Consider the following 17,249-nt stretch of genomic DNA (forward strand, 5'->3'; position numbering starts at 1 on the left):
TTTTCAAGTATTCAAGATGTTCATTTGTTGAAGGTAAGGTCAACTAAATAGCACACATATTGTTCCAAATGACTAATTAATTATTGTGTTTTAAGTCTCGAATCTTAATAACTAGTTCATCATGAATGATATTATACAAGAAACAATTGATATTTTAAACACTAAGAATTTCTTTCAAAAAATAGATAATATCTGTTTTGCAACATAAGTCATGGTAGGTAGGACAATAAGATATTGAATTATCCTTTAATTTGGAACATTTTATTTTTCAGTCTTTGTTTTACAGTTATTTGGTTTGATGTTGCTTCATGAGCAAAGTACTAAAACTATGTATACTATTTATTCATCAATTTGATATTTTTATTAACACAGTCAACTGATATGTATTTTTATTATTTAAGGAGAGATATCAGAGTCTCTATTAATATATTTCTTCTTTTGAAATTATAATGTAATCCATTCACTTAAATAACTTTCTCCTTCCCTTTCTTCTGTCCAAAATTTAAATATAGCCTTACAGGTGCTCTTAAAATTCATGGCCTCTTTTTTATTAATTGATGACAGATATATGAATGAATAACCTCTTCAGCCTATATAATGTTACTTCTATGTATTTCTTTGGGGGGTGAGCATTTGGTATATTTTATACAAATGAAAGATATAAATATATCATTATACCATAAAAATACAGAAAGAGCAAGCATTTGAAATAAATTTAAGGTAGCTTATGCATACATAGGATAGCTTTTGTAAAAAAATCACAGATATTTTATTCTCACATCTGACTCTTTTATCCAGCCAGTACTCATCACCTCTTCTCTTGTTAAATGTAACTACAGTGCAATTAGCTAGAGCAAACACTGGGGTTATTTTGATTGACTAGATCTAAAAAAGAAACGTTGAATTTTTCTCAGTGTAGAAGTTCTAAAATAAGTGAAAAATCATCTCAAATTACACAAGAAAATTAAGGACTCTAAAAAGTACTGATAGTTGATAAGGAGGTTGGAGAAGGGGTTGTCAGCAGTAAATTTTGATTGTTTTCTTCTAACTTTCTGAGGTAACTCAACAAAGTATTGCAGGGCACTCTAGGCAACCATACCGACTAGGATTAGATTCATATGATAGAATCTGAATGATACACAAGTAACCACCAAATCAATATAGAATATTTGGTTTAAGGAAAGAAAAAATATATAACCTGTCTTAGAATGTGGAATAATATAAAATTTGGAGGCAACTATGTCAGACAAAGATTAATTATCATTTAAATAATAAAAATGTTTAGGTTAGATAATGTATGAAAATAAAAATCACTTTGCTGTGGGACAATGATTTCACTCTGTAAAGATTTGTTTCATTTACTTGTTTAATAAAACACTGATTAACCTGGAGTCAGGCAGGATGTATAGGTGGGGAAAGTAGGTAGGAAGTAAAGATGAAACAATGAGAACAGAAAAGTCCTGGGAAAAGGAAAGAATCAGTCTGCAGTCATCACCCAATACAGAACAAGCCAGACACAGAGTAAGAAAGATGTTACTGCCTTGCTAAAAAAGGTACTAAGCCACATGGCTAACATAGACATGAATTATGGACTAATATAAGTTATAAGAGTTGATAAGAATCCTGAGCTAATAAGCCAACCAGTTTATAATTAAAATAGATCTCTGTGTGTTTCTACGGAACTGAACAACTAAAGGACCTGGTGGGACAAAAACATCCATCAATATACCTTGATTGTTTTATACATTCCCATGTTTTCTTTTTTATTTGAATCCCTGCACACATGTATGTGTGTGCACACATATGCATTTGAATGAAGGTACCCACAGTGGCCAAGTGCTCTTGATGCTCCTGAGGCTATGTTATAATTGCTTGTGAGCCACCCATTGTGGATGTCGGGGACTGAAGATGGGTCCTCTGCAAGAGCTGTATTTGCTCTTTTAACAACTGAGCCTCTATATTTGGTCCAGGTAATTTGGAAATATTTTTCCTGCATTTAGCTAAAAAGCATTTTTTTAATTAACTTTGATCAGTCAAGGCAGATAACTAGTAAGATTTTATTTAGATCACAGAAAGAATGACAAAGAGAAAAGAAAGCACATAGTTGTAGCATACATGTAATTTAAAAACATGTATGCTTGTTAGAAAAGTAGTAGTATATTTAAAAAGGAAAAAAATATAGTGGGTAATTAAAACCCACATAGTGAGGAATTAATGCTACGACAAACATATATTTCAGACCAATATAGGAGACAGGACAAAAGAAAACACAACAAAGAGCAAAGTAACAAAAAATATTTTGAAGTGAAAATAAATTCAATACACAAGCTGCATTGAAAATCACACTCTATTAACACCATACCTTGAAGGGAACCTGTTACTTTCCCCTCAAGATTACATGGGCTCTGGTATTTTGCAGAATATTATTTTAACTGGGCAAAGATAGGTTATATTTCTTTATGCTGCAGAATATTACTTTAACTGTGTAAAGGTGTGTTACTTCTGTTTATTCTGCATTTGTTTAATGAATTAAGGATGTGTGTTTAATTATGCAAAGATGTGTTGCATCTGTTTCATCTTGCCTACCTAAGACATCTGATTGGTCTAATAAAATGCTAAATGGCAAAAAGCTAGGCAGAAGGAGGATAGGCAGTACTGACAGAAATAGAAGTGGATAAATAGGAGGAATAATCTAGGATCCAGAAGAAAAGAAAAAAGCACTAGAGGAGAAGGGAGGAAAGAACAAGGGGTGGGGATATCTGGACCAGAAGCAAGGCAGTCATCACCCACCCAAATATAGAGAAAAGAAAGCAAGGAAAGATAATAAGAACCAAGGCAAAAGTTAGAAAAAGAAAAACAGGTTAATTTAAGTTAAAATAACTAGCCAGAAATATGTCTAATCTAGGTTGTGCATTTAAAACTAATAATAAGTCTCTGTGTCATGATATAAGAGCTGGTTGGTGGTCCAAAAGACTGATTGGTAAGAGATTATTATGAACTCTAATCATTTCTCACTTTATCAGTGAGCACTGATATTATCTCACATTTGGCAGAAACCAGTAATATGTCACCAATCAGTAACGATAGTAAACAGATGTGAAGAAGAATCTCTTTAAACAATATCAGAGAGACTCGAGCATGTATTTATAAATAGTCTATCACAATGGAAACTGACAATTCATTCTTAGAAAATTAAACTGAGTGTCTAATAATAACTACTTAATAAAATTCAAATGCATCGAATTATAAGGGATAATGATAGAAAGTATAAAAATGTAGATCACTGATACTTCATCTATTTTGTGGTGGAAACTTACTTTTATGCTATGACTTTGAAAAATGCAATAAGCATGTAAATTAGCCTATGTACATGTGTACACGAGACTCTACTGATTTTTCTGATCACAAGGCAACAGAATAATGTACATGTACAGGCCAAGAACAGAGCTAGGAAATTTCATTGTATTTTTCATGTATCCTTAAATTTGGCAGATGCAGAATATACATCTTCATTAATAATGACACAATTGAATAGTAGATATAGTGAAAGTTATCTCCCAATGTGATGTCTACTAGCAAAAACAAAAATAAATTATTACTTTCATTAAAATGCATAGACACACAAGATCACACAGATCTGTAATTCTACTCCTCAGGACATTCAGTCATAGAGAATGAAAGTTATTGGCCTGAGCTACTGAGAAATTTCCTGACTGAAAAAATATGTCAATCAATACAAAAATAAAACACAATATGCTTTGCTAAAAACTATGATCAAATTTTTAAAAAAGAGAACATGATTCATTGGACAGTAGAGACGTTTTACATTCTCATTATTCTGTAGTTAGAGGAGAAAGCATTTGCTATCACTAAACTGAACCATTATGAATTCTGCATTCTTCTGTGTATTATAACTTAATGTAAGTACAAAGATCCAACATAACAAATAATATTCATATGCAATTCTTTATGTCAATTTCTCTAAAATTAACAACATGGGTATAATGTAACACATTTCATATACTTTGTGTTCACAGCTGATAAATGCATTAAGCATATGTGACCTAGCAAACATAGAGTTTATAAAAACCAATAAAGCCAACTAATTGAATGAGTGAGCATCTTCAGCCATGCTTACCTCTACTCTTGAATCCAGGAGACATCAGAACTCTGAAAAATTAAAATTTGGTTTTACTAATGTCACTCATGCATTAGTTTATTTAAGACTGAGATTATAGGCAACATTAAATATATTTTGTTATAGTCTCATAATCTGATAGTTTAAAACATCTGCATATCATGTGGGATCTTTATGAAGGAAACAGTCATGGTAAAAGTTACTCTCCTGTTTTAGATCAGTTAAAGATTGTGAAGAGTATTCAGTACGCAGTAAATAAAATATTGCCAATAACTTTTGGGATTATGCACTTTACCACCTTGTTTCTTCACACTGTAAAATCTTACAAGAATTTCAAATATGGTAACAGTAGAAAATACAAAAATATTTCCCACAAAAATTTGTTGATAAAAGCAGGATTTATTTGTAATATTATTAATCCTGTGATGAATCTATGTGGCAGATACATTTTTACACTTTGTTCTTTTTGACAACAGTCATCTTTTACCCTTGTTTTCAAAAATAAAATGTAATAATATCAAAAGGTTCAAAGGAGCACTATTTAGTGGTATTCTAGCAATTCATTTCATGCAAATATGGGAAAAATTTATGTGTTCCCTGTCCTTCAGTAATGTTTTGAAATTATAAAATGTTCCCCCAAAAAAGAATTCCTGTTTGATAGTCAATGTAGTGAGTGTATTCTACCCAGTTTTATTGATTAGGGATCAATTCCACCATAAAATATCGCTCTTGTTCAACAGACTAATATATTTATATTTTCCTCCTGGTCATTGGAGATCTCTCAGATATACAGATTGGTATTGTAATTACATTCTTCCAGTACCATTTTTGATGGTCTCCCAGCACAATACAATACAACTTAGGTGGTTTTATATAAAGCAGGGAAGTAACCCAAACATTTAACTGACTCTTTTCATTGTTTCAGGAAACCTCAGTTCATTTTTTTTAATTTAAAATGAGTCAAAAATGCATTAGGGAAAATCAAACATATTATGATCTATACTACTAAAATCCACGGACACTATTGCAAAAGATTCCAATCAGTGGAGGTTGGTTTTTAAGTTGTGTTACTTCTATATCCAATTTTAAATTAAGTCTATTGCTATCTTTAATTAGTATGCTTTCTAGAAGTCAAAAAAATCATATTTGGCACAATTAACAAGGGATACGCTGTTTTTAGCCTGTTTCACTCTCTTTGCTCTGTGATTATAGCATAAAGAGATTGACATGTGTACAAATAGCACATGCAATTATACAGAATAATGAAGGGAATTTCACTTTAGAAAGTAAATACTATGTAGTGAGATCAAATTTTACTGTATAAAATTTAAGTAGTTCAGTGACAAACTTTTATAAACATCATGTACGCTAAATTTACATTTCTTCCCCTAAGCGTCTTCTGTATTAGTTTGAAAACTCAGGTTATGTACTCACAACTACATTCACTTTTTGTTTATCTAAATCTGGTAGATTCCTACTTATTCATACTGGCAATAAATTATTGCTCTACACTCCTTGTACACATTAATAATCTATGGTTTGTTCAATAAATTATGATCAGTGGATGAATATAAATTGAATAAACTCAGAATTCCAGGTGCTATTGAACAAAAGTAGATGCTACTAAGGTCAAGAAAGAGCTTCTCAATTTTTCTTATTTACAAGTATATGAATTTAGTTTGGAAATGTAAAAGCCTTAAGCTATCATGGAGAAACAATACCTTTATTGAGTTTAATGTGGTAATCAAATGATCATTTGAACATTCTAATTTCATAACTTTTCTGAACAGTGTTAATATTTTAGCATTGTAGAAGCACATCATTTTGATACAGACTAATATAATCAGAAAATCTGGACTTTTGCCAATTTAATTATTTTGAAACTTTTTTGTGTTTACAGAGTACAATTTTATGAGTGTCTCTCTGAGAAAAAATCATGCAATCTCTCATTGCCTTAAGCAATATTGATATTAATAATACAAATAATTGTATGAGTATATAATATCATTATTAATACTGTGCATAATTAATCCAGTTTCCAAATATGAGGAGAAGAAAAAAATTAACCTTGTCATTACAATAGAACCTTTTTGCTTTCTCTTGATTTTTTTTCCATCTAAGTAATATGACCTTTTTACCAATATTTTTTATGATTTTGGAAAAAATACACTACCATAAATTATTTTTATCCTATCTTTTTCTATTATGATTGCTGAAATTTATTAGACTATTATCTTGACAATTACTAGATTTTGATCCATTTATCTTTTCTTTTTCAATGGAATCAAAATAACGCATAGCTGATAGTAAGATGAAAAAGACCATACCAAAGGTAGGCAGATGGAATGAAAATTGAGCAACTGACTGTATGAAAAATAACTATGAAGATAAGTCTGTCACATGAAAATAAATCAATATTTATTTGACAAATACTTCATAATTAGAAATTTCTGGTAACCTTATATGAGGATTAGCTAAAAAAGTAATAATACGTCTGTTTACCTTTAAGCTGGTCTTTAACCACTTCTGTATACAGTTTGCAACCCCACAAACTCATTTGTGAGAGTTCTATTTTAAAATGTGATGCTATCTAGACATATGACCTATGGGAAAACACATGGCATGGATGAACTCATGTGGCCTCAGTATTCCGTCTTGGGTTAAAACCCTAATGGGATGAGTCTCAGAATACCTGTCTTCATTTACAGCACTGGGAGTCCATACCAGAAGTGCACATACTAAATTTCACTAGGAATAAGACGGTATTTTGTCTTTATTCCTTTTGAATAATAATCTAATGAAACTGAAATACAGTTATATTATATCCCCTTCCAATACCCACCTCCATTATTTTCAATGTGTGCCCCATGTTTTCTCTCTAATTCATGACTTCTATTTATTTAAGTGTCTCATGTTCTAGGATGTAATATCTTTAAACCTCCAAAATTGTCCTAATTTGTTATAGCATTCAGACATTAAAATAATGCATTAACTCAATCATAGCACATACTTTGATACCAAATGTGAAACATTCATTTCTGCATTAGTTTTAGTAATGATCATCCATCCTCAGAAACGTTATATGATAAGAAATAGCGAAATTATTGTATTTAAAGACCATTCTTTCTTATAATTTTTCTATGCACTTTATGAAGGTTACAACATTGCTTTATGCTTTATTTAAAGGAATTCTTCTTGTAGCAAGTTTCGATGGAGCCTTCTTAAGACAAATTCTGAAATATCTAATGGAAATTATCCGTGTAAAGATGGCTAATTTAAGCAGAGACCTCTATGTCTTAGAATGAAAGTCAAGAAAGAGGAGGTCCTAATAGTCTGTGAAAACCTTGGGTTACGTGCGAGCATTCATGAAACAGCGAACACCACGGGAGCAGGAGCAAATAGAGACCAAGGACATTTCCAGAAACAGGACTGAGGCAGTGACATCAAACTTCACAGGAGCAGGTAAAGGGGAGCAACCACTGAGGCGGTAGGCCAGAGTCAGAGACCTCTGTTGGTCGAGGTGTGCGTCTGGGACCTCCAAGGGAGTACACCTGAACCAGAAATTCTGTGGGTCCAGTTGCACCCAAGTCTGGGACCTCCAGCAATGATAATGGAGTAAACTTCTGAAACTGTAAGTGAGCCATCCCCATTTGATGTTTTTTTTAGTATCAGAGTTGCCTTGGGAGAGAGCAGGGATACAAGGAGCTTACCTAAACATAATAATGGCAATATACAGCAAGTCAACAGCCAACACCAAACTAAATGGAGAGAAACTCACAGCCATCCCACTGAAATCAGGAACAAGACAAGATTGTCCACTCTCTCCATATCTATTCAATATAGTTCTTGAGTTGCTAACTAGAGCAATAAGACAACATAAAGAAACCAGATACAAATCAGAAAAGAAGTCAAACTCTCACTATTTGTTGATGATATGATATTTTATCTATGCAACCCCAAAAATTTTATCAAGGAACTTCAACTCATAAACACTTTCAGTAATAAAGCAGGATAGAAGATTAACTCAAAAAAAAAATCAGTGGTCCTCCTTTACACATTAGATAAATGGGCTGAGAAAGAAATCAGAGAAACATCACCCTTCACAATAGCCACAAATAGCAAAAAAATATCTTAGAGTAACTCTAGCCAAACAAGTGGAATACATGTATGACAAGAACTTTAAATCTTTGAAGAAAGAGATTGAAGAAGACACCAGAAAGTGGATACATATCTCAGGCTCTTGTGTAGGTAGAATTAACATAGTAAAAATGGCAATCTTACCAAAAGCAATCTACAGATTCAATGCAATTTCCATCAAAACCCCAGCAAATTTATTCACAGACCTCTAAAAATAGTACTCAACTTCATATGGAAAAGCAAATCAAAAACAAAAACAAAAAACAGGATAGCCCAAACAATCCTGCACAATAAAAGAACTTCTGGAAGCATCACAATCTCTGACTTCAAACTCTACTACAGAGCTACAGTACTGAAATAAGCCTGGTATTGGCATAATAGGTGGACCAATGGAACCAAATAGAAGGCCCAACTATTAATCCACAAACCTATGAGTACCCAATTTTTGACAAAGAAGCAAAAAATATCAAATGGAAAAAAAAGAAAGCATATTTAAGAAATGGTGCTGGCATAACTGGATATCAATATGTAGAAGAATGAAAATAGATCTACATCTATCACCATGCAGAAAACTGAAGTCCAAATGGACCAAAGACCTCAATATAAAGCCAAACACACTGAACCTCATAGAAGAGAAAGTGGGAGGTACACTTGAATGCATTGGCACAGGGAACCACTTCCTCAAGTTAGCCCTGTGGCACAACACTGAGAAAAACTATTAATAAATATGACCTCCTGAAACTGAAAATCTCTGTAAATCAAGGGACAAGGTCAACAAGAGAAAATGGCAGCCTACAGAATGGGAAAAGATCTTCACCAACCCCAAATCAAACAGAAGTCTGATCTCCAAAATATGCAAAGAACTCAAGAAACTGATCATAAAGAGCAAATAATCCAATAAAAAATAGAGTACAGACCTAAATAGTTTTCACAAAAAAACTTGTACTTCTAATATTTTAGGACAAGTTTTTCAAGACCCTATAATATTTTATAAATTGAAAATGTATGCAGTATTTTACAAATTGGAATTTTTTAATGATATTAAAACCTTACAGTTACTTCTAAGTCAGGAGGACAAAATTGGTCAGACCCTGTCTCCTGAAATGCACCATCTGTCTGGAAAATTGAAAAAAAATCAAGGTCTGCTAACTGCTACAGACCACAATTCCTAATCAACTTATGATTTTGGAGTTATGAACTTTAATATAGTTTTCCGGGACAGAATATGTTTTACAATAACTGCTCTTTACTGAGTAGATTTTCTCTGAGAGCCTTGGTCTATTAGTTGTTAATAGAGGGTTTCATGTTTGGAAGGGGGAATAGTAACTATTAGGAGAGAAACCAGTGGTCTACAACAAAGAAATGTATCAAAGAGTGGGTTCACATTGTGGCTAAGATCATAACTCCACAGGGAGAGCGTGAACATTCCTTCTGGGTGGTTACATGAAATTGTGCTGTACATTAATAGAGTTCGATACTAGAGGATGCCCCAGTTAGTTCCTTGGGCAACTGAGGATAGGGAACCTGAAATGACCCTATCCTATAGCAATACTGACGAATATCTTGCATATCACCATAGAACCTTCATCTGGCGATGGATGGAGATAGAGACAGAGACCCACACTGGAGCACCAGACTGAGCTCCCAAGGTCCCAATGAGGAGCAGAGGAGGGAGAACATGAGCAAGGAAGTCAGGACCACGAGGGGTGCACCCACCCACTGAGACAGTGGTGCTGATCTATTGGGAGCTCACCAAGGCCAGCTGGACTGTGACTGAAAAAGCATGGGATAAAACCAGACTCTCTGAACATGGAAGACAATGAGGGCTGATGAGAAGCCAAGGACAATGGCACTGGGTTTTGATCCTACTTCATGTTCTGGCTTTGTGGGAGCCTAGCCAGTTTGGATGTTCACCTTCCTAGACATGGACAGAGGGGGGATGACCTTGGACTTTCCACCAAGGGCAGGGAACCCTGATTGTTCTTTGGACTGGAGATGGAGGGGGAGAGGAGTGGGGGAAGGGGAAGAAGGGCGGGAGGAGGGGGAGGGAAATGGGAGGCTGGGAGGAAGCAGAAATTTTTTTTCTCAATAAAAAAGAAAAGAAAAGAAAAGTCAACCTGTTAGTCACCAAAGGAACTTTATTGGTAAAGAAAACTGCATTGCATTTTTTTTTCACACTTCCACATCTACTGTGGCCTGAGAGTTCTATCAGGCACAGGAGACTGCAACCGTGACATATTCAAATGCAAAATGCATGAAGATAAAAGTCTCACTAGCATTTCTACGATACTGGAATCAGATGGCTCAGATTTAAACTGTTGTTTTACTTTGAGTTATAATCCTCTCGCCCTCTCGTGACTGTGGAAGTGGAGAATAGATGCCTGTATTATTATATATTATCTGAGATTCTTTTGGAGAATGAACTAAGGAAGCAAAACCCTCCATCTCCAGCCTGTGCAAAGCTCTCATTGACTTAAGAGGAATTTGTCAATGTAAAAGGATTGGCTTACAATGGCTTTAAACCCTCATGCAACACAGAGGGATTTGCTAAATACTTTCAAGGGGACTACATGTGTGCTGCCAAGGGGCTTCTGAAAGGCACCGAACCTTCTGGTGATTGAAATGTACAGTTCCCACAGCAGTGAATTAACATAATTGGAATCAGGACTAGATGTTTTTATAGGAGCTGATTATGTGCAGTTCCAATAGTGTCATTACTTGAGCCCATCTTCTCCTTGAGGGCATAGGCAGCCTGGAAAGCAGTTTTTTAAATATGAAGGCTGCTCAGCAGGTACGTAGCTCGGGTAAGAGGCACATTAGCTATAACTTACAAAGCAGACTTGCTGGCATTTAACATTCTAATTATATGTAACAGTAAGATGTGTTAGGTGATAATACATTGCATGTGCTGTCTACCTGAGAAAGAAGTTTCAGCCTGTCTATGCTATTAAGATCTATTATAGAAGCATAATATACTTCTGTGTGGAACACTGAGGAAAAAAAAGTGTTAGGTTAAATGGTGCCAGGTTCATTATTTTCTGTTTTATATATATGCAAGGAAAATCACATGTAAGACATATTCCCAACCAAATTTCAGAAAGCCAAAAAAAAATAGCCCAACACCACATGATTTAAACCCCAGTTGTCAGTTTTGCCATTAATGCTTTCAAAGAAATCTTTTGTTCATAAAATACATGTAACATTTAATTCTATGATAATTTGTATAATTTTAAGACTAAAATTCTGCCATTCGTATCAAACATTATCCTTTTTTAGTAGATATAATTACTAGGAAGAATTAAGGATTGGGACTATGAGATGATTCAGTGGATGAAGGTCCTTGCCCTTAAGCCTGAATTTCACCAGTAGAACCCAAATGTTGGAAATTGGGAGCAAACTCTTTACCTTGTTCCGTCACATAATGATCATGTCATCTTCTCTCTCTCTCTCTCTCTCTCTCTCTCTCTCTCTCTCTCTCTCTCTCTCTCTCTCTCTTTCGCTCTCTCTCTCTCACACACACATCATATAAATACATGCATATATACGTGAAAATGAAATCTTTTATATTAGTTGATTATTACTTTCAGTACACAAGAGGGCCAGTGTTGTTTTTAAAAAACAGCCTCACACATACATATTTCTAGCCTAATAAGACGTCTTGTATTCCTAGGATATGGGTGGAGGGTCAAAGAAGCTAAAATGTTGCATCTCCTACAAGGACGTCTACCATTTTAGCACTGCCACACAGTATCATCTACCAAATAATGGGTAAGTGCTGTTATTGAGTTACAAATAATAATAATAAAACAAGTCCAGGGTGGTAGCACACACTTTTAATCCCAGCACTTAGGAGGAAAAGAAGGTGGATCTCTGAGTTCAAAGCCAACCTGGTCTACAAAGTGAGTTTGACGATAGCCAAGGCTATTACACAGATAAACCCTGCATTGAAAAAAAGAAAATGTTGATGATGACAATGATGATACAGTTATCACTTAATAAAATCATAAAGGTTGTTTAGTGCATATAGTAAAATAAAATATATACCATAAATCAAATAAAACTTAAGAAAAATATTTCCTTAGTAGCATTGGATTGTAGTGAGCAGGTGAGGGAGGCTGAAGATAATAAAGTCACCCGATGAGCTATACTACTCTGTATGTTATGCTTGATAACTTCTGATGTATTTCAAATATTTTTAGAAGGCTTAATAAATAATATTGTTATTGATTAGTATCACTCATTTTACAGCAACAGTGTCACCTCTTCCAAAGAAAAAGTCACTTTTCAAACTGATCACAATCAGAAAAAGAGATATAAATACAGACTGAATTCAAATCTAAATTTTAATATAAGTAATGAGAGTAGGGGAATATAATCTAACATACCTGTATACAGTTATATCATGAAGGTTTTAGACTTTGGATAACTTAATGTCAGTAGAAAAGGGTAATTTATAGTATCTTATGTGACAATGTCTATTCAATTAAAAAGTTATCTGTGCATGGTGATAGATATGGATCTTATTTGTAATTAGTTCCTGGAAATACCAGATATTACCTTCTTAGATAAAATAGCTACACTCAAACGTCAGCACAACTACTCAGATGTAGTTGGGCCACATATCTTGAGAATGAATTCCTCATCCTATATGGAAAATCATGGTTTTTTTCATCTGTGAGTTTAGAATGTGATCAGAGAAAATGAATAAGTGGATCTCCATGTTCTTAAGAATGCCAATATATATTGTCCTTTTGGAATCAGTGACAGCTAAGTTAATGGCCAAATGTAATATTTGGATATTAAATATTCAATACCTGGTTCTAAAACCTAATTCCAGAGAGGAGAACTGAGTGTGTGTGTGTAGATATTAGATGAATAATATAAAACTTCATATAGACATGTAGTAATAAACTATCTGAAAAATATTTCTCCTTGGGTCACACTGTATTTACTGTATTTAATTTCTTCATATTTTACATATCGTAGTATATTCTTATCATACATAAACTCATCTGAATACATACTGATAATTGACAAGCAAAAACAATCCTTCACACAGTCCTGCAATTGCAAAGATATTTAAAACGCATTTGTCCCTTGAATGTCTACAACAAGATTTTCTGGAAGGACAAAGTCATTATGGTAATATTCTGTTTTTTTTGTGTGTATGAGTGTATACTTATGAATGTATGTACATACGCTGATGGAGGCCATAGCACAACCTTGGGAACCATTCAGCTTGTGTGTTGAGAGAGGATTTCACACTGAGACCTGGCGATTCCTGAGTGTACAGGCGAGTGGTCCCTAGGGAGTGCTTTGTCTCTTCCTCCCCAGCATTAAGTGCTTTATAAGTGCTCGCTCACCACCTCCTGGGAATGGAACTCCGGTCCTTATGCATAAGTAGCAATCAATTTACCAACTGAACTACATCCTCAACACTTAAAACTTTAAAATTTTAAACATCAATACACTATTTTTCCCCAAAAATTTTACAGCAATTGTCCACTCTGACTATTATTGAGTAACTGCTTTCCTATTGGATTTGAGATCTTTTTCACAGGGTGATATTCCATGTCTGGTCTAAAAGCCTGCTCAGAAGCCCATGGCTGTGTTCCTTCAATAGAATGCACTATTGCTATTTTACTACATAGCCGTGTTTCAAATTGTCTCCTAAACATGTTTGTTTATGTCCATGGACAAGAGCTTCTTTCACCCATGGTTGCAGAAGCTTCTTTCTTTGGTGTGCAATCATCAGTTCAGATAATCACAACTGTTCAATCTGTTGAGAATAAGAGACTGAGACCTTAGCCCTGAAGCTTTATTATAGTTATCATTTTTTTATAGTCCCTCAATCCACAACTACCAAAGCTATGGGAATGCTACTGAAGAGGAGGAAAAGAAGTAAAGGAAAGTATGGGGAGAAGTGCTGGGAAATAATGTCTTCTGACATCGTATGACTATTGAACTCATAAACTCATAGCAACTGTAGTTACCTGCACGTAAGACCTCCCCATACCAAGGGTGCCACTGTGAGGGCACAGGTGGCCAGGTATTTCCCAAGCTCCACATTTTGCTGAGAACTATTGAGAGTTAATAGTTATTCCAGGGGCGGAAAGCATAAGTTTTTGAGTATACGGCCATTAGTAGTTTTCCAATAGTCCAATGAGTTGTTGCAGAGATATGCACATACGGACTGCAATTACCAGACCTACTGCGCTATCCAGCAATAGAAATGGGCACAATGTTTAAGCGAACATTTTTGGGAGATATGTTAAGAATTAGAGTAGGATAAATGTGGAATTCATTATTATAGTTCATTGAATAATGTATGAAACAATCAAAAAATACATTGTCAAGTCATTGATAGACTTACTTCCTGTGAACTGCATCCAAGAATGAAGTAGTTTAGAGACAAAATTCATGGTTTTTAATTGTGCTTAAAACATCTTAACCACTATACTTGGGTAAGGAAGACTAGTACAAGCATAAGGGAAGTAATAATACTTGATGAATAACGAGGCTTACTACCAAGCAACACCTGGTTTGGTCCATTTCTATATTTTTCCACTAAGACAAAATAAATTTAGAAAATATAAGTTGGCAGAAGAAACTAAAACAGAGATTTCATCACCTTGATTTGAAATATTTTTCCATCATTCAAATATTTTATTCAGGACAAGTATATGTGTGTGCATGCTTGAACATATGTAAATAGACATAAAATTGCTTAGAAAAGCAACCATGCTAATGTGTCTAATTATCAAATGAAATACCTCATTAATTTTAAATACCATCATTGCCTTTGCAAAGTTTTTTTGTTATAGATAGCATTACTGTGATTTCTATTTTAGTAAAAATATGTTTTGATAATAAAGTAAAATCAATTCCATTAATATAACTAAAATGAGAAATGTAAAACCAGTCCAATTATATATAATTAGAATTACTTGTATTTTATTCTATAATGAGAAAAGAAAAACTTAGAACATGATGAGGGGTTTGTCTATGCACTTAAAGTACTATTGTAACACAGTTTTAGTCACTGATGAACAAGATCTTATGGTTTAGAAGAAATTGGAGAAAGCAAGAATGAGGTTGTGTTTCCTGGATTAGAAAGGTATCGACTTTTCGATTCTCCATTTCATTTACTCTGATTGCATCAGACAAGAAGAGCAAAGTCTACAAATTGTGGCTAATGTGAGAAAGATAGATAAAAGAGTCTAATGAAAAAGTTAGAAACAATTGAAATAACTTTGAGAGCTTTCTCTTTTGTTTTGTTTTGTTTTCTGAAACAAAGAAAATCAGTTTTCTTTTCAAATACTTGAGAGCCAGGAGATATATCAAAAGTGATAAAACAAGAGAAAATATATAATCTATGTATCTGCAACTATATGTCATTTTATTTCAATGTATAATTTTATTGTTAAGCTTCAGATGTATAAAAGAAAAAGACTTATTTTTACTTTGAGCCATAATCAAAACAAAGCAAATAGTACCTCTTCAAATAAACCCTGGCTTTTTCAAATATTCCTTTTTTCTCTTTAGTTATGAGAACAAAGCTTAGAATAGAGACCATTACTGTTATCGAATGCTATAAAGCTGTGTGATTTGATGCATGACCTTAGCCATTATGCATTTTCCCCTTATAATGTTACATTCATATGTTCCTGAGCTTTTTCTGCATTTTGAAAGTTTTTGTTGTAACAAAAATTATTAATATATCAAACAAAAATTTAATAGATGAATAATCTCTTTGTAATATGGAAAGTAATAAATATGTCAGTGTACTTAATTTGGAAACTCTAACTTGACATACAAACTTCAGTTCTTAATTTCTCTTCAATGCCACTTTTGTTAGACTCCATTCCAAACTGACAACTTTTCAATAATATAGACTAATTTGTATCTTCCATGCAGATATCACAAAGAATGGCTGCCTATAAGTCCTTTCACACTTCCTTTTGCCTTTGGAATCTTTGCATCTTCAGTAGGTTCCTCCTCTTCCGCCTGTCCATCTTCTCAGAATTGGTACAGCACAATTTAACTTCAGTCCCATTACTTAGATGTCAAATTCGATGAAAGAGAATTCATTTGTCCAATCAAACTTATCAGATCCACCTTAAACCTGATGCTTTAGTAGAAACAGTTGTAGCTCCATAGGTAAAACGTTAGGTGATCTACTTTAGTCCTGCCTTTCCACATTCTCCTTTCACATTCTTAAAAAGAAGGGTTAAAAGAGCACGGTCGATAGTGACGCTGCTTACTTGAAATTCCATCACTGTCAGTTACTCTTGGATAATGATGTGAAGGAGGTGTACTCTTGTATTACCGACAGTATAATTGAGAAGTTTAGAAAAGAATATGGCAGAAAAACACAATTGAGTAGAGTGGAACCTGAATTCTGTTCCAATTCTCATTTGTGTCAATTGGTAAGATACTTCTTGTTATTTCTAGTAATTATTTTTTATACAGAAACTTGGTGAAATTTCCTAGAAAACCTGAGCTAAAGGCAAGTGATTTTATAATGTCCAGAAACAGACATGCACACACATCCAACACATTTGGATCTACAGGAAGAAAAAGAAGAATTTTTGTAACATCATGAAATTAAATTTTAAAAAGGGTGATGATCAATTTGAACACTCATGGCATCCTTGTGATTACGATGAGTAATGGACACACAGATCTCTTCATACTCATATAAATATACTCTGAGCCAAACGTGTCTTTGCATTTCAAATTCAATTCTCCAGATTTAATTAACACCTTCCTAATTAATTAGTCTTTTTCATGAGACAGAAACTCAAGGAAAACATTAGAACTACATACAATTTCCATTTGTAGTTTTAGTTTGTTTTAATTTTAGGCTATTTTAATGTATGCACAAGGTTCCTGTTTTTACAAACCTTGATTTGATCATATTTTGATCTATGCAATGTTTCCGAGCATAATATGAATTCAAAGTAATGTCAAA

General features: G+C 33.8%; 1 protein-coding gene across 4 annotated transcripts in view; it reads right to left on the reverse strand.

Moving 5' to 3' along the window:
* Mgat4c (MGAT4 family member C) overlaps positions 1–17,249 on the reverse strand; it is a 481,385-nt gene that overhangs the window by 367,103 nt on the left and 97,033 nt on the right. For 2 of the 4 annotated variants that reach the window (XM_075954472.1, XM_075954474.1), the window contains exon 2: positions 4,139–4,170. The exons of the other annotated variants lie outside the window; for them this stretch is intronic. The gene's annotated coding sequence lies outside the window, so the exon portion shown is untranslated. The remainder of the gene's footprint in view (positions 1–4,138; positions 4,171–17,249) is intronic. 4 annotated transcript variants of the gene reach the window in all.

This window comes from Microtus pennsylvanicus, chromosome 20 (assembly GCF_037038515.1).
Source record: "Microtus pennsylvanicus isolate mMicPen1 chromosome 20, mMicPen1.hap1, whole genome shotgun sequence".
Lineage (NCBI taxonomy): Eukaryota > Metazoa > Chordata > Mammalia > Rodentia > Cricetidae > Microtus > Microtus pennsylvanicus.